Consider the following 18,486-nt stretch of genomic DNA (forward strand, 5'->3'; position numbering starts at 1 on the left):
AGAGATAGCACTGTTAGGCGAAGGAGATGGAAAAAAAAAAGGTCTCACATAAATCAATATATCTGGTAACACTTTTTTAGTAGTAAAATGTAGCCTAGTTAGGATGTAGATCTCAATGCATACCCATAGACCCTCAATCTTGCTCTTTAGGCAATTCTTACTCCATTGGCATTCATGGCGGCAGGTCTTAAATTCTCAGAGGAAGGCATGTATCTCAGACCTATGACAATCTTCAATTATCTTTCTACTGCTTGCCTCTATAGCTGCTAAGCTCTTTCTGATACGTTTATCATTTACATATCAGTCACTGTGCCACTAATTCAAATTTAAAAGATGTGTTAAATAATAAAACAAAATCAGTAATAGTCATGTTTATTTGATAGAAGATCAAAGAAGGGATAATGATAGAATTTATCCAATTAAATGCCAGAACAGAAATATCATTAAAGTCCTCCCATAAAACTAGGTCACACTCCCCAATCAATGCAGAGTGATCTACAGAAACAGACAGGAAGCACAAAACTTAGGGAAACCCACAGACCTGGAGTAATTCACAGCTTTGAACTGCAGGTGACAACATTCTTGGTTCCTGTAGAACTTCTCTACTTGTTTTATTGTCCTTATCAATCTCTTGCTAGACAAAGCCACTTCTCTTCTACTTACAAGATGATGGATCAGTGGCAAGGTCTTTTCCCTTACAGACATCCTTAACAGGGCACTAAGAAAAAAATAAGTTCTACTCCTTCAATGACTTCTTGTTCTTCTACATCTTCTTGTTGTTATTCTTCTCCTTCTTCTCCTCCTTTCTCCTTCTTTTTCTTCTTCTACATACATACATTACATTGTATATAAAAAGGATTCTTATCAGGAAGAGGTAGTTTTAATGCATTTGTTCTTCTGATAGCATTTTTATCATTTCCTTTGGTCTTCAACAATGATTACAACTTTTCTGCTTCAAATTGAGCATTCTTTTTTAAAGAGAAAAATTACTTTACTTTAAAAGAATCCAAATTAGTCATTTTCAAGTCTTACATAGGTCTGAGGACTGATTTGGGGCAAAATTATTTCCCTCTGATAAGAGGTAACCAAAGTTACATTAACTTTAGAAAAATTAAATTATACTTGCCAACTATTAAGTGCAAAATTCCTTTATAATCAAATATTAAGACAAGTTAATTGACACTTTATAATATACTCTTATCAGAGAAGTAAATATAATACTACAACTTACCGCATCTATTTACTTCTTCCTGGTATATAATTTATCTACAAATGGAATGGTGATAATGCCTACACACTTTAACTGCCAGGATTAGTGAATGTTTTAGAATATTTGGTCTGCTCACTTTAATAGCTTAGAATATATGTCCCATATTACTGTTAATACTTTCATTTTACAGTTTGTTTCTAAAAATCTAACATTAATACTTTTATTTTCCAGTTTACTCTTGACTATTGTCTTTGCATTCAACATTCTTTTTCAGCTCCGGTCTTTAAACTGGAAATGCTTAAAAGTCTTCTACTTCAATGAATTTTTTTGTTTCTTTGTTTGTTTCTTTGTTTAATTTTTCCATGTAGGATTATATTCAGTTTTTCAGATTAATTTATTCTTCCTTATTGAACAAAATCCAGATTTATTAATTCCATGCTTTCCTTTCAGTTTGGTAAAAGTTGCCAGCTCTTGTGTAATCCTAATTGTTTTTCTCTTGCCTTTGTGGGACTTTAATCTTTGCAGTTTCTTTCATAAGGTGACAAATCATTTTTTCTAGCTTTACCTTACTCCTTTTTTCTAAAAACCTAGATGTTTTTTTTTTCCTTATGGTTTTAATGAAACCCAAAAATTCTATTTAAATAAGTTGTTATGGATGTCTTTTGTCTTCTACATCATCATAGTTTTCACCAGTATCCCTCTTCTTCTCCTCCCAGATGAGGTATCATATGTAAAAATAGTATTTTTTTCATACAAAAAAGAAGAGAAAAAGATGAGCATAACTTTTCCCCCAATGGTTTTTATTATTCCAAATGTTTAAAAAACTAAATAATACAAACACTTCCATAAAAGAAAAAGAAGATAGTACACAAATGAAATAACAAATCTCCTATATGTTTAACTTACTTCTCTTCCTATTTACATAACAAATCCTATCAACAAATGTCCTAGTCCCTCCCCAGCCTCCTCACATCTCAAAATATGTCATCAGAGAGACCAAAATGTTCATATAAATTAAATTTTTCATATTTAACTTTTCTGTTCACCTTCTGGAGGTAATATTCACAGTTTATTTTTCCAGCATTAGTGATGGGTGTATGTAATGTTCTCCTCATTTTTCTGTTAATTATCTCATAGAATTCTTTCCATTTTTAAAATCAGTCTGTTTATCATTTCTTATGGTGCAATAGTATTCTATCACAATCATGTACCTCATTTTCCACAGCTATTCCCCAAATGATGGTCATCGCTTCAGTTTCCAATACTTTGCCACCACAAAAAAGAGCTACAATAATTATTTTGGGACATGGGTTCTTTTCCTCTTTTCCTTATATTCCTTGGGAAATAGACCCAACAATGATATTATTATGAGGTCTATGGGTATACAGTTTTATAACTTACTGAGTGTAATTTCAAATTGCTCCCTAAAATAATTGGATAAATTCATAGCTCCACCAACAATGCATTAGTGTCTTTATTTTTCCACATCCCCTTTAACATTTGTCACCCTGCTCTTTTGTCATTTTAGTCAGTCCATTTGATATATCTCAGATTTATTTTGGTTTGCATTTCTCTAATCAGTAATGATTTATAGAATTTTTTCACATATCCAAATATGGCTTTGATTTCTTCATCTGAAAATTGTCTGTTTATCAATTAGGGGACAGTTTCTATTCTTATAAATTTGACAATGTTTGCTACATATTTTAGATATGTGAATTCTTGAGATGCTGTCACAGATTTCCTCCCAAATTTTCCTGTATTCTCCTAATCTTGGAAGCATTTATATTATTTGAACAAAAACTTTTCAGTTTAATGTATTCTGAGTTATCTATTTTACATTTCACAATGCTTTCCATCTCTCGTTGTCTCATAAATTCCTCTCCTCTCCTTAAATCTGATCAGTAGTATATTCTCTATTCTTCTAATTTACTTATGGCATCTTCTTTTATGTCTAAGTCAAATATCCATTTTGATCCTACCTTAGTGATTCATGTAAGATATTGGTCCATACCTAGTTTCTGCTAGACTAGTTTTCAGTTTTCCCAGCAATTTTTACCAAATAGTGATTTTTTTATCCCCCAAAACTTGTATCTATGGTTTTATTAAATACAAAATTACTACAATCTTTTACTGCTGTTTGTTGTATGTCTGTTCTGTTGCACTGATCTATCTTTCTATTTCTTAGCCAGATTTTTTTTTATAATTAGAGCATAACTTTTCCATACATTGAAAAAAGTCTGAAAATATATGTAATGTTCAACATCTGTAGATCTCCCATGTCCTTGAAAGGATGAGTTGGGAATATCTTCTCATGTTTCTTCTTTTGAGTGACAGAGGATCTTTAAAATTTTGCAACACAAACAATTTTTAATTATCTTTTCTAGTTGATTTTAGTCACTAGTATCTTATATTTTATTATATTTTGTTAATATTTTATTTCTATTTTTTCTGTCTCATAAAATTATTGATTTAGCATATTCTAGTTTTCAGAGAATCCATTATTTCAGTAAGGATAACAACTTTGTTTTCTAAGATATTTATTCTTTCTATATATTTCCTTCATAATCTTAATTTCATTTAAACTAAAAAAGATGAGGGATTGAGGGATTGAGATTCAGTAGTAGAAATGGGAGGTCCTGGGTACAAATCAGTCCTCAGACACTTCCTAATTGTGTGACCCTGGGCAAGTCACTTAATGCCCATTATCTAGCCCTTACTGTTTTGCCTTGGAACCAAAACACAGTATAGATTCTAAGACAGAAGGTAAAAGTTCAAAAAATGAATCAATAAATATTTTTTAAAAGATCTTTTGCTTCACTTCTTCTAGGTATTTATTTCTATGGTCATTTTTTAAATCCATTTTCCCCTATATGTTTCTACTGTTTTACTGATGTTATACTCTTATCTCTAGGTCAAAATTTGGGTCATATCTAGATTATATATATAATATATAATTATACATTATGCTCATTTATTATATATATACACACAAGCTTAATCTAAATTTGTGTAAACGTACCTATATAGCACTTTTTTAAACCCTTATTTTTCATCTTAGAATCAATATTATATATTACTTTTTCCAAGGCAGAAGAGTGGCAAGGGCTAGGTAATGGAGGTTAAGTGGCTTGCCTGGAGTCCCACAGGTAGGTTTCTATACAGCACTTTGCAGTAAGGTGGTTAGCTTTTCTAGGTCTCATGCTAAGTCATCTGGGTTCCTGCACTGATCTCCATCTGCTGATTCTTTCCTCCAACCCCTGAATTTTAGAGTCAAGATAACTAGATTTTCAGGGCTCTCAAAATGGCACCTCACAAGGCAGTGAAAAGGTCCTCAGATGCAATAGGGCTTGGATATCTTCATCAGTCATGCTACCATTGACAAAGGCACATCACCCTAGTTACTAATGCTCTGGTTCTTCCACTGTTCCAGCTGTGGGTTTTCCATTATTCTGAAGTTTTCTTGGGTTGCCTTCGATTCTGACTGACTAGAGGCACAGAGACTTGAGCTATTTCTAATTACTAGGAGATAACATCAGTGTTGTTTTCCAGTATGATTTTGCTGGTGGCCCCATTTCCTGTTGGGACTAGGCTACTCTTGTTGTTTTTTGTTTTTTTTTTGTTTTTGTTTTTGTTTGTTTTTCCTGTGCAATCTTGTGAAAGGACAAAATAATTTTCTATTATTTCTTATTGAATTCCTTGATTATTATTTTTCTCTAGTGAGATTTTTGTTTTTTACCTGCCAACATGTGTGGTCTAATCTGCCTGCATCTATCCAAATAGACATCTTGGCCAGAAATCCTTTTGCTAGATTCCTAATAACTTCTACTGCCCCAAATCAGAGTCTTTTGGTAGTGTTACCCAGCTTCACTTCATGAAGGATCGTTGAAGAAATGCATCTTTCTGTCAAGTATGAACTCAATAGTCATTACATGATCTCATGGTTTCCTGGAGATTGATTTTTAATTTTATCAGTTAAAAATGTTTACATTCAAACACATTTAAATATAAATTAACTATTTGACAATGAATCCCCTTAAGGACTATTAGTTCAGTCTGTTCTGCCTTCAAATAGGTCTTCTCAATACATTCATCCAAGAGGCACTTCTCTATACAGTCTTTGAAGTCTATGTCTCACCTCCACGTTTAACTAATAGAGAGGACATTTTGTCAGTTTTCTTTGAATAAATGTTTTTGTTGTTTTGTTGTTGGGTTTTTTTTGTTTTTTTTTTACCATTTTCAGTATACCAAACTATACAAAAGAAATGTAAATAAAATAGTTGGTCATTGATTGGTCAATAAAACAAGTTGTGGTACATAAAAATAATGGGATTTTACTGTGCAAAATGATGAGTATGAAGAACTTAGAGAATAATGGAAAGATTTATATGAACTGATGCAGACAGGAAAACAAAATCAAGAAAAAAAAATGTAAACAATGAATACTAACTACCATGAGAATCTAAATAATAATATGAAACTCAGGGCCATGTAATTACAATTACCAAGTTTGGCACCAAATTATAGATCAGAAAATGAACCTCTCTTTCACCTGTGCAGAAGTAACTAGTTGCCTGTGTGGATAGAACATTACATATACGGTCAAATTTAGTTGATATTGCATTAATGCCTCGTTTTCCCTCTTTGGGATAAGGATTTTTCTCTAGGTAGGAAAAGGTAGAGTAACATATTCAGAAGCAAAGGAGTTGAATTAAAAATATCATTAACATATGAAAAACATTTCTGCTTAATGAATCATTTGTAGATGACATAATCCTATATCACATAAAGGGAGGAGGAGATTCTAGTATTCAAACTTCATAAATCATACCAGCATCACAGAATTATAGAAAATTGAGGTGGAATGAACCTTGGAAGTAATAGGATCTAATCCTCTTATTGTTACTCAGAAGCAAAGCTATGACCAAAAGAGGCTAAGTAACTTATACAAGATCATGCAGACAGTAAGAATCAGAGCCAGAATTTGAACCTATGTACTTGGATTCCAACTTTATCATTCTTGCCCCTACCCTTGAGGCTGAATCTTACATAGTGAATGGAAAAACTGAAATTTAAACACATATGCAATATAACAAAGATTCAACCCACTTTAGTCATTTTACTATTTTGATTTGGTTAACCATGAATTCAATTTAAAAGCTGAAATCATGGTTGACAATCAAAATAGTGCTTAATTGGTAATCTACATACATATATATAAATAAGTAGAGAGATAGAGATAGATGGATAGATAGACAGATATGTAGATATGGTTACAGCATAGTAGGGGGATAGAATAATTGTATAGTGAAAGGATTGTTAGATTTTAGGGTCAAATGAACTGGGTTCAAAACTCTGTTCTGTCATTTATTACCAATGAGACTGGGAAAATTGCATGAAATTTATGGGTATTAGTTTTCTCACTGCTAAATGAGGTTGTGGGCTCTATGGACTTTAAGGTGCTCTGATGGATGGATGGATGGATGGATAGATAGATAGATAGATAGATAGATAGATAGATAAAACTATTTTATATATACTAAAAAGTAATCTGAAAAATGAAAGTAGAAAAGAGCTTTGTGCAAAAAGTGATGCAACTCAAGTTAGATTATCTGGGTTCTCACCCTATGTCTGCTACTTATGAACTTGGGCAGATTTCTTGGTGGTTTATTATCCTCATCTATCCAATGGACTAAGATCTAAAATCCTTATTATAGCCTTCCCATCTACTTCTTTTCTCAGTATCTAATTTTTGAAGGATGTAAATTTTGACACTAAAAACATAAATAGATTTTAGTGAGTTCTTTTTCTCCTTTTTGACTTTTTAAATTAATTGATTGGCTGGCTAATTAAGTGAATGATTGAATCATTTTTCAACTGCATAGATGATTCACTTAGTCAAAACTAATTGTGAATATGGGCCAGTTATGTAGCCAGGCATATTCTTTGCTGATCTTGATATGGTCTATGTCACTTTTGTACTCAAAATACTGTTTAGCTATTATGAAAATGACATTCTGAAATAAAGAAGGCTTGTTTTTTCTCCAAAATGTGACTGATGCTTAGGTTTCCTGGATTGATGAAATTATTTACTAACTTGACCAGCTAAAATAGTTTCTTCTTCCTTAAAAATAAATTAGATAAAACCCAATTTAAAGTTTAAGTTGTGGTTTGTTTGTTTCCCTCCAATTGCTCTAAGAACCAAAAACTGATATTAGCAACACAGCTGTTTATCTCATCTGGTTCTTACTTTACATTCTAAAGAATTAGCTAAGGGCTACAAGTCCTTACTTTGAGCTATAGAGTTATTTTGAATGGATTATCCAGTGGCTTTCTTCCTATGCTAAACCTACTGATTTCCTAACTGTTGTCTGGCCATCTGGAAATCTTTATCTTAAAGCAATGAAAAGGGCATGTCTGTTTTAATTTCTTATACTTTGTTTCTTTGTTTATACTAATTATTATGGGTATTTCTACAAATAATAAACATCCATCATTTTCTTTTTTCAAACTATGAATTCAGATGCTTATTTATTCTATTATTAATCAATTCCACATTAGACGTCCATATTTTCTCTTTAGTTACAGTATTCCCTTAAAAAAAAAACTACTCTATTGTTTGGCAGCTTTCTCTTGGATAAAATTATACTGAATGGCTTTCACTCTGATACACATTAAAACTTTACCACAAGTTTGCTGGGCTTGCATAATTTAATTCTCCATTACTTTGGAAGAAAATTTAAACTAACAACTTGAAGTTTGAAATAAGCCATGTCAGCCCAGATAAATATCAGCTGACCATATTTATTAATTTTGAAATTATACATAGATATAGATTATGAATATTACATATTATATTACATTTACTTATATCAGAGAAAAATATCTATATGTTGTTATCTTCCCAAAAAGCAATGTGGAAAATAGAAAGGATGATGGATTGGAGTCCGAAGACCTCAGTTCAAGATTGGTTCCACTTACTATCTCTGTTACCTTGGACACATCACTTTATTTTCTGCTGGCCTCTTTAAATCTGCTCATATATAAAAGAACGATGTTGGATTAGATGATTACTGAGGTCCCTTCCATCTGTGATCTTATGACCTATCTAAAAACCATGGAACCAGGAAAGGGAATTTTTTGTGGTTATTTGTTAAAATTATATATTCTTTTACCAATTTTTCCATTACTTAATACTGAAAAGCAGCTCATTTGCTTCCTTTGATATTTATCAGTTTGTGATGCATCTTTTTTTCTCATTTTTGAAGAACCGTTGCTAACTTTATTATTTACTTACTCCAATGATTCAATTAGTCCTTTCCATATAATTTACACCTGTTCCTTGCATGTAGCTTCAGAAATATTTATTGGAATTAGATGCCCTGAATTCAGGGTACAGTGTGGGGGGTGGGGTAGCAGTGTTAGAATTACCAGAATCTTCATCAGATTTCTTGCTAAAGTTATTTTCCCTTAAGAGCAGCATCTTGGAACAATGATTCATTTTGTGGTTGAGTATTACAGATTCCCTATCATTCAACCTATTAGGAATGCCATATACTATTGGGGTCTTAAAATGGTACAGTTAGAGGAAAATATTACAACAAGAAAAAAAGTGTGGCCTAATTGTTTACATTTCATTCATATGAAATTCACAAAGGCACAGTGAGCAACTTCATCTGTTTTTGAGGTGATAAAGTAGAGCTGTATCTATTTAATATGCTGAAGTTGTTCTAAGCAGGAAGAATTTTGATATGATTTATCTACAGCTTTGCCCCTCTTCTTCTGTCTGCTGATTAAATAGGTGATGAACATGGAAACTGAATAAACTAAAAAGATTCTTCTCTTCCACTGATTTTCAGGGATCAAATTCAATGAATTTTATGTCATTGGAATAACTCTTTGTTGTTCAAAGTGACTCCAAAAATACTGTTCTGTTTGCTTCAATGAGAAGAAGCTCTCCGTGATGTCATTTATGCCTATGGTATCAATATCAAAGTGGGCTTGGCCAGAGAACTTAATACCCAGAAGGAGATAAGTGAAACAATAAACACTTGGAGGAAAAGGGGGGAGGGGGGAATAAAAGCCTCCAACAGAACAATTCACAGAATCAGAATAAAGTAATGTAATTAAAAAATCAAGGTAACCAAAACATTTATGCATCAGTAGGGTAGCTATAGAAGTCTCTTGGCTATGACTTAGCTCAAAATAGTTAAGGGAAGAAAAAAGCCACAGGCATCCACAGCCCTGGAATCCCGCTTTACCGGGGGTCATGTAGTTCCCATCTCTAAAAAATGATGGGGCAAAATTAAACCACACACTTTGATTTCATAGTGAATTCGTCTTATAAAATAGCCACAGGTCCCGTTTAAAACAAGGAGCATCACTGTGTCTTACGTTCACAGGATCTCACTTCCAGCCATGCATTCCGTGGACATTAAAAGTCCAGAGGCATGGTGAACTGTGAACCTTTCCATCTGTGCCCAAAGAATCAGTCTCCTCTTCTGAGGGAGGACCTGCCAGGGCTTCAGATCTCTAGAGTAAAATCTTTACAGCTATCCCCCATCCCTCTGGGTAACCGTATTCTGCGGTTTAAGAAGTGCTCAAAGTCCGTTAGGATGCAGAAGAAGGAGAAGCAAACAAGCAAACAAAACAGCCCAAAGATCTCTGAACTCATACTTCTACCACACGTCGCATAACTCAAAAACATTTCCCTGTAAACATGAGTGAAATAGTCAAAACATTTCATTACCAATATTCGTGCAGAAAGGCAGATATTCGTCGTAAGAAAAAAGACATCTGTGTTTAGAAACATCCGTTCAAGAAGCAAAACTTAAAAAAAAAAAAAAAGCCAACCCCCAGACAAAGTATAGGAGCCCTTTAAAATGTCTCCCCAACTTCTATCCTCCAGCACGTAACAAAAGGTAGCTGTAAACCGGACTCCAAGCTTCTCTCCCCATCCCTCCCCCAGCTCATCCCTTTCGCTCCTGACTGCAGGTTTATTAGTCTGCAGCAACTTTCGGGACAATTAGTGAAAACCATACCTTTTCGTCCAGGGCTTTGCCACAGGAGCCCTCAAAAGCTGAGATGTAATTACACTAAATATTCAACCCAGGCGGGGGGAAAAAAAAAAGAAAGAAAAGTTTGCAGGTGTGGAGAGGAGGAGGAGGAGAAGGAGGAGGAAGAGGAGGAGGAGGAAGAGGAGGAGGAGGAGGAGAAAGGGGGCAGGTTACTGCTCTGTGACTGTCACTTGGTGGAAAACCTTCTTGCTTCTTTCTACTCCATAGCCCAGTTAGGAGGAGGGGAAAAAAAAAAAGGTTTCCCCTCAATGAACACAATCCAGGCTGACACCCACATTAGATCATATGGTAATGATATGTCTCCTGTATTGTAGCCAGAAACTTTATCAGACTTTTTCTTTTTTCATTTGCTTTATTTCTTTTTCATCTGTTTAGCATCCCAAACTGCTTGTGCTGAAAAGCTGAGCAACTTCACTTGTGATTTATCTTACTTAATAGATTCATTTCCTTAAAAAAAATTTTTTTTAACTTGAAGGATTGGCTATTTCTCCCCTCCTTTTTTCCTTCTATCTTGGTTTATAAGTAACATTTTATCAGGCTGAAAAGAGAGCTGTTTCCCCCCCTTATCCACAGTAACTGGAGGCTGAGCCCATAATCCAACATTCATCTTGTATTTATCCTAAAAGTGTTCTACATCAAATATGTGAGTAACCTTTAGTTTAAAAAAAGTCTTCTTCCTCTGACATTTTTGTATGGTTTATAGCAGAAACTCAAATACTACATCTTAAAGCTATGGGGTCATTCCCATATATTTTGAATGGTTACCTAAAGAATTCTGGAAGGAAGCCAGAGTTTTATATGAAAAGCCTGTCATTTATAATTCTCATTACTCAATTTATTCTGACATTTATGACCAGAAATGTTTTGTATAAACCAACATAGCCTTAAAAGTGCATCCCTCCCCATCCCCCTCGCCCTTGCTTCTCAAAGGCAAGAAGCACAATAGACCTAACAGTGTTGTTCAAAATGAATCTTTTTACTGTGTACCCCAGGATTCTTATAGAACATCCCTAGCCTAGAAGTAGGTGGCATGGAGCTCAATGACTGGGGAGGTGGGTTCGAAGAGAATGTGGTTATTATTTTTTTAAATGTATCCAGATCTCTGCTCAGACTTAAATCCTGATATCCAGGAGCTTTCCAAACATCAGAAAAAGGAGAAAAGAATCCACATTTCCAAGAAAGTGTTTACTTAGCCCCTGAGAAATACTAAGAGCATAGTAACAACTCCCTGGTTCCAAATGCCTTGAGTTTTCTCTTTAAAGATTGAAAAGTTCATGTCTCTTATGTTTTGACTTGCATTTTTCTGCCCGCCCCTAGGCTATGACCAGGTGCAAACCTGAAGTAAATAGCTTTGAAACGTGAGAGGATGCACCCCTGTTCTTTTTGGTGACTTTCCCCACTACCACCATGAAAGAGACAGAGACAGAGACAAAGACAGAGACAGAGAGATAAAGACAGGGGGGAGCAGCTCTATAGTTTCCATTCCTACTGTAATGTGGTAGAATTAAATTTGGAGGGGTCCTATATTCTTTCCTTAAGTTTCTATGTAAAATCCCACAGTGCCATCCAGCAGAAAGCAGCACAGTCCCCCTCCCTACCTCAAATATTTTCTTCTCAAATTCTTTTCTACACCAATTTGTTATGTGGGTTGATATTGTTAGCTAGGTGAGGATATTTTCTGCAACCACTTTTATCTTTAAGGTTCTAGAAAGGGATAAGCCTCATTGATCTGAGGCAAAATTAAAGTCTGAGCGAAAATGTTAATCTCTCCAACTCCAGAGTTCTCTAGTCCCATTCCTGTACCCCCAAATTCCCTTCTCCGGTGTCTTGTAACTTCAAGCTTTCTCACTAACAAAAAGTGCTTTCAAGAAAGGGGGGGAAATAATTCATTTATTAAGAAAAATTAGGGAAATAACTAATTCACTAAAATTAATTAGTAAATGGCTAATGACAATATATGATAGATCTGTGAAAGAGCTTGAGACCTTCTAGACCAACACTCTCACTATAAAAAGGAGGAAACTGAGGACCTTGGAGGTTAGGTGGTTTAACAGAGGCCACACAAATAGAAGATAACACAATTAGAATCCCAACATTAGTTTCTTTGATTCCAAGTCCAGTCATCAGAGAAAAAGTATGACTGGGAGGGGAAGGGTGGAGTAGAACAATCAAATGGATTTGCCACATAGCAAGAATAAACATTTGGTATCCATTTGGTGTCCTTGTGATTTCTAGAGAAAATGAGTAAGGCCCAGAAACATGTTGGGTGGACCCCTTAAGTGGATTTACAGGGAGATAACTGCAATCACAGGATGAGCATATGCAGACCATTGTGGAAGGAATGCCCAACTCTCAGAGAGAATGGAATCATCATACTGGAAAGTATTTCTCTAAATAAAGATGCAATACAGAGATGATAGTGTTAATACTGATACTACTATTACTAATCAATCATAATCACAAATAACATAATAACTACCATGTATCAATCAGTGTGCTAAACTCCAGAAATACAAAAAAAGAGACAAAAAGAAAAAAAAGTCCCTGCCCTCTGGGAGTTTACAATCTAACAGAGAAAGCTACATGCAAATAGAAACAAAGCAAGCTATAGACCAGATAAATGAGGATAAGTAATAAAGAAAAGGCACTGGGATAAAGAGGGATTGGGGTAGGCTTCTTGTAGAAGGTGGGATTTTAGTTGAGACTTAAAGAATAACAGGGAGGTCAGTAGATGGGGTGGAAAAGTTTTCCACCAGAGCTAGCACTTAATATAGCACATTAAGATTTATAAAGCACTTTTGTATTTGAAGATGGGAAGACTTTTTTTTTTAATTTTTAAAATCCTAATACATTTTCACACATAAGTTTTCCAAATCCATGTCATCCATATTATCTCCTTTCCTTCTTCCCTCCTCCTTCCCAGAGCTGATAAACAAATTCAATCTGGGTTATACATGTATTATCACACAAAGCATATTTCCATCTTATTTATTTTTGTAAGTGAATAATCTTATGGAAACAAACCCCCAAAACATATCCAAATAAATGAATGATAAATTCTATGTTTTCATCTGCATTTATACCCCAACTCTTCCTCCTCTGGAGATGGATAGCATTCCTTTTCATAAGTTCTTAGAATTGTCCTGCATCATTGTATTGCTGTTAGTCGCAGTCTATCACATTTGATCACTCCACAATATTGCAATTACTGTGTGTAATGATGTCTTTGTTCTACTTATTACACTGCATCAGTTCATGAAGGTCTTTCCAGCTCTTTCTGAAATCATGCTTTTCTTAATTTTTTATAGCACAATAGTATCCCATCACCATCATATACCACACTTTGTTCAGCCATTCCCCGAATGATGGACATCCCCTTAGTTTCCAATTTTTTGCCACCACAAAAAGCGCAGTTTTGAAAATTTCTGTACAAACAAGTCCTTTCCCATTTTTTAAAATTTCTTTGGGATACAGATGCAGGAGTGATGTTACTTAAATCAAAAGGCATGCATTCTTTTATAACCTTTTGGGCATAGTTCCAAATTGCCCTCCAGAATGGTTGGATCAGTTCACAACTCCACCAGCAATGAATTGATGTCCCTACTTTGCCACATCCCCTCCAGCATTCATTAGTTTCCTTTACTGCCATATTGACCAGTCTGCTGGGTGTGAGGTGGTACCTCAGAGTTGTTTTGATTTGTATTTCTCTAGTCAAGAGGGATTTAGAAGATTTTTTCATATGATTATTGATCTCTTTGATTTCTTCATATGAAAATCACCTATTCATATGCTTTGACCATTTATCAGTTTGGGAAGGAAGATTTCTTGATGTCCTGAAATTATGCCAGTCATTTGTTGCTTTATATTTGCCCTTTCTGTCTATGGGTAAAACTAATTCTGGAGAGCCAAACATTTTGTAATTTAGAGTGTTCCAGTAAGAGGCATGTGGAGACTCATGCCTCTCTTTAACCTATTTTCTTATAGAAGGATCATTGAGGGGTTAAGTGACTTGACTAGCATCATACCATCAGTCTGTATTAGAGATGAAGATTGAAGCCATGTCTTTCAGACTCCATAGATGCCTCTTGGGGCCGTGAAAAACTAGAGGAATAAAAGTTATTCTTTATTTATCTATTTGTTTACTTATACATCTGTAAATATCTGTCTCTATATTTCTATTTCTACCTGTCTCTATCTCTCATCTATCTACCTATTTCCTTGTCTTCCTCTCTCTATTGACCTGTCTATATATCTACACTTCTATTCTTCAATCTGTGTCTATATCTGTCTATATCTCTTTATCTACTACCTCTTTGTCTATTAACCACTCTGTCAGTACATCTGTCTATATTTATATGTCTTTCTACTTTTTTCTGCCTAATTAGTAATCTCTCTCATTCTCTCTCCCTCTCATCCTCTCTCCTTTTCTTCCTCTGTCTCTCTTTGTCTCTCTGTCTCTGTCTGTCTCTGTCTCTGCTCTGTCTCTCTCTCTGTCTCTCTCTCTGTCTCTCTCTCTGTCTCTCTCTCTCTCTCTCTCTCTCTCTCTCTCTCCCTCTGTCTCTCTCTCTCTCTCAAAAGTAGAGCAAGGGGGCAACTGGGTAGCTCAGTGGATTGAGAGCCAGACCTAGAGATGGGAGTTCCTAGGTTAAAATCTGGCCTCAGACACTTCCCAGCTGTGTGATCCTGGGCAAGTCACTTGACCCTCATTGCCTAGCCCTTACCACTCTTCTGCCTTGGAACCCATACACAGTACTGATTCCAAGACTGAAGGTAAGGGTTAAAAAAAATAGAGCAAGCTAGACATGGTATGTCTCTTGCCAGTAATCCCAAACACTGGGGAGGTTGAGGCTCACATTTGCTTGATTCATTCTGAATTGTAGTAGATTATGTTACTAGGTGGTCCAAACTGAGTTGTGCCTAAAAAAGGCCTTAAAAAAGGGCTAGTGACTTTTCAAGAACAAAGATTGCCTAAGAGTCCAAGATAGTGTGAGTCAGACCACATCAGAAATGGAGCAAGTCAATACTGCCCTTAGGCTGAATAGTGAGACTGGTTCAATGAGTAAAACTTCCTTCCAGCCTGGAGACTTGGGAAGATAGTCAAATTTAAGAGACAGAAACAGACAGACAGAAAGACAGAATGAGACAGAGAGAGAGAGAGAGAGAGAGAGAGAGAGAGAGAGAGAGAGAGAGAGAGAGAGAGAGAGAGAGGGAGGGAGGGAGGGAGGGAGAGAGAAAGAGTTAAAATGTTTTGAATAACTTCACAGTCATATTTCTTGACTAATAAGCATCCTATATTCAAAACCTTGACTAGGTTCTTAACACATCAATCTGAATTACTCCTGAAACATATAAGCTAGTCTTCACCCTTTGAATTTACAAAAAAACAAACAAACAAACAAAAAAAAACCCTAATATTTCAAACCATTAATTTTTCCATTGCTCTATTTCTACTTTGCAACATCCTTGTGATTTTGAGGTTTGGGAGAGTTTATGTAGTGAAATCCATTTTGTGGATGAGTGTACCTCAATCCCAGTGAGATTTTAATGCATCTGTCACTAATGCTAAGTTATTTGTTCAAGTCCACTAGATTGAACATGGAACTTGAACCCAAATCCAAGCCTCCTGAAAATTTGTATGAAAGAGAAGGCTTCTGAAACTCATGTTCTTTCAGGCTAAATCCTACTCTGGATTGTCAGCTGAGTCTTCCCAGAAATCTTGGCTGGCATATAGAAATATTTAAATTCTAATCACATACTCCATCTCCTGTTAAAAATGTCTGCACCATAATTTCAACTGACAACTCATCCGTTAGCAGGATAACTGGATTCTGTGTCTTGTCAGAGTTCGTTTCAGGACTGGCCATTTTCATTAGCGCAGCAATTGATTTAAGTGACAATTGCTTATTAGCAGGGTGAAGAATGCCAGAGCCTGAAAAGGATTCTTCCATTTCCTGAGCAACCCAAGTGACTTTTTGCACAAACCTGACAAGATATTTGAAGACTCGAATTACATGTCCAGACCAGGTAAGTATCTCCAATTTTACTGTGTTATATTCTTGCTGCTGTTACTGTCGGCATCTTCTCTGCCATAAACATGTGGTTTTCAGGCACAGGAGTGTCATGAGACGGGCATGATGAATTAGTCCAAGGTCAAAATGTAATGAAGCCAAAAAAAAAGTGTCCTTAATGTCATTCCTTTAACACATTCTCTTCTCCAACTCTCAAAGTATTCAGGGCCCCACTGAAGTTCTTTATAAGACTCTCCCAATCCACTACTTGCCAACAAAAGTTCTATTTCCTTTATTTTACTCCCTCAGGGACTTGTTTGGATTATGTGACCAATGTGTTACCTCTCCCAGCAGTGTTTCCTTTTAAACTGGAGCTACCTAGCCATGACTATGTCTAATTATCAGGATAAAGGCAGAATTTTAGACCCAAGTTTGACGGATGTTCGAGAGATTGTGACTCAAATATGTTAGATGCCTCATCTGTGGTCATGGTCATCCAGTAGAGTGATCTTAGAATGACAACTGCAAAGTCTATTATGAGCTCTACTTTTAGGGTAGGCATTATAGAGAATGATATTCTAAATTTATGGAAGTTGGGTTTTGTTTTCATTGAAAAGGAATCAATTCTTTTAACTCTGTTGCCCCCAGTTATTCTCCAACAAAAAAGTAAGAAAGGATTCTGAATTTTAAGTCAAGAAAAGTAAATACATGCATTTACCATGTTCAAAAATATGTGTTTCATTCAGACCCTTGAAACCATCAGTGTTCTGACTAGAGATGGGTAGCAAGCTTTATCTCTGGTCCTTTGGAATCATGGGTGGTCATTGTACTAATCAGAGTTCTTACTGTCTTTCAGATTTGTTTTCAGGCTTGCTAGGTGGCTCAATGGATAGAGAAACAGAGCTGGATACAGGAGTTCCTGGGTTCAAATCTATCTTCAGATACTTCCTAGCTATGGGACCCTCAGCAAGTTAATTAACCCCATTGCCTAGCCTTACCATTCTAAGGACTTGGAACTCATATTGGCTTGGAACATAATATTGATTCTTTGTTGGAAAGTAAAGATTTTTTAAAAATTGCTTATTTAGTGGCACACAGTCAATCTAATAGCCTACCACACACAAGTTTTCAAAGATCCTGTGCTACTAGCTGGGAAAGGGGAGTCATTGCTGCCCTCAAATACCTTCCTAAAGCAGAGTTCTTCATGGTATTTTAGTGTTGGTTGGTTGTTTTTTTAATTAACGAGCATTTGTTTTTCACTTTCCAACTTCCTTAAAGAAAAAAGAAAACCCTTGTAAAAAGATGCATAGTCAAGCAAAACAAATCCCCATATTGCACATGTCCAAAAAATGTATCTCGCTTTTCATTTCAAGTTAGGATTCTCTGTCAGGATGTGATTAACCCCTAATATTATGGAGAACACAAGTATTTTTTTAGAGAATAAAAAGGTAGAGAGAAAGACAGAGAAAAAGAGAATGAGAAAGGGAAAAATAATAGAGAGGTTTATGTCCTGTTTTTTCATTTTATTTAATTAAGTTCAGTAAGCTCTAATGAAGCAATTACTGTGTACAAGTCATTCCAATGTTACAATCATCTGTTTCTCAATAACATTTAACATTATGGTCAGATATAAACACAGAATTAATAACATTCTTAAAGATAAGATAATAATGTAACTAAATATGGAGGCAAAATGTTAAGCAATGACTTTCTACAAATAAAATAAGAAAACAGAAATTCCTTTTCTGGTGTTTGTCAGATTGCTTCTGATCATACATACAGACATTGGAGGAGGAAAAGAATAGGAAATAGGTATGACAGAGCATGGCTGTGGGAGCTGGATGTCTCTATTTATCTCTCCCTTTGTATCTTTGGAGTGTTTTTCCTATTAAGGAAGACATTATATGACCCATGCTGCAGCTGCTGAGTTGCTGGAATTCTTAGGCACTAAAGACACCAAGAGGATTTGGGCATGAAAAAAGGGTCTCACAAATTTAGTAAAGGCTGCATTCTTGTCAATAGCTTCTAGACCATTTCTTCTCCTATAGGCTGGGCAAGGGTCAAAGTCTGATAATGTCAAAATGTTTTGGAAATAATCAAAATAACTGGTGTCAAGCAAATTCTCTATTGGTTATAACCTATATCAAACTTTTTACCAACTGGGAAGGAGGGAATGAGAGAGGGAAAGAAT

At 35.3% G+C, this 18,486-nt stretch overlaps 1 protein-coding gene across 1 annotated transcript in view; it reads right to left on the bottom strand.

Annotated features, from left to right (window-relative positions):
- DCN (decorin) overlaps positions 1-10,096 on the bottom strand; it is a 62,686-nt gene extending 52,590 nt beyond the window's left edge. The window contains 1 exon segment of the mRNA XM_001363123.5: positions 9,960-10,096. The gene's annotated coding sequence lies outside the window, so the exon portion shown is untranslated.
- Positions 10,097-18,486: the final 8,390 nt, after the last annotated feature.

This window comes from Monodelphis domestica, chromosome 5, assembly GCF_027887165.1.
Source record: "Monodelphis domestica isolate mMonDom1 chromosome 5, mMonDom1.pri, whole genome shotgun sequence".
Taxonomy (NCBI): domain Eukaryota; kingdom Metazoa; phylum Chordata; class Mammalia; order Didelphimorphia; family Didelphidae; genus Monodelphis; species Monodelphis domestica.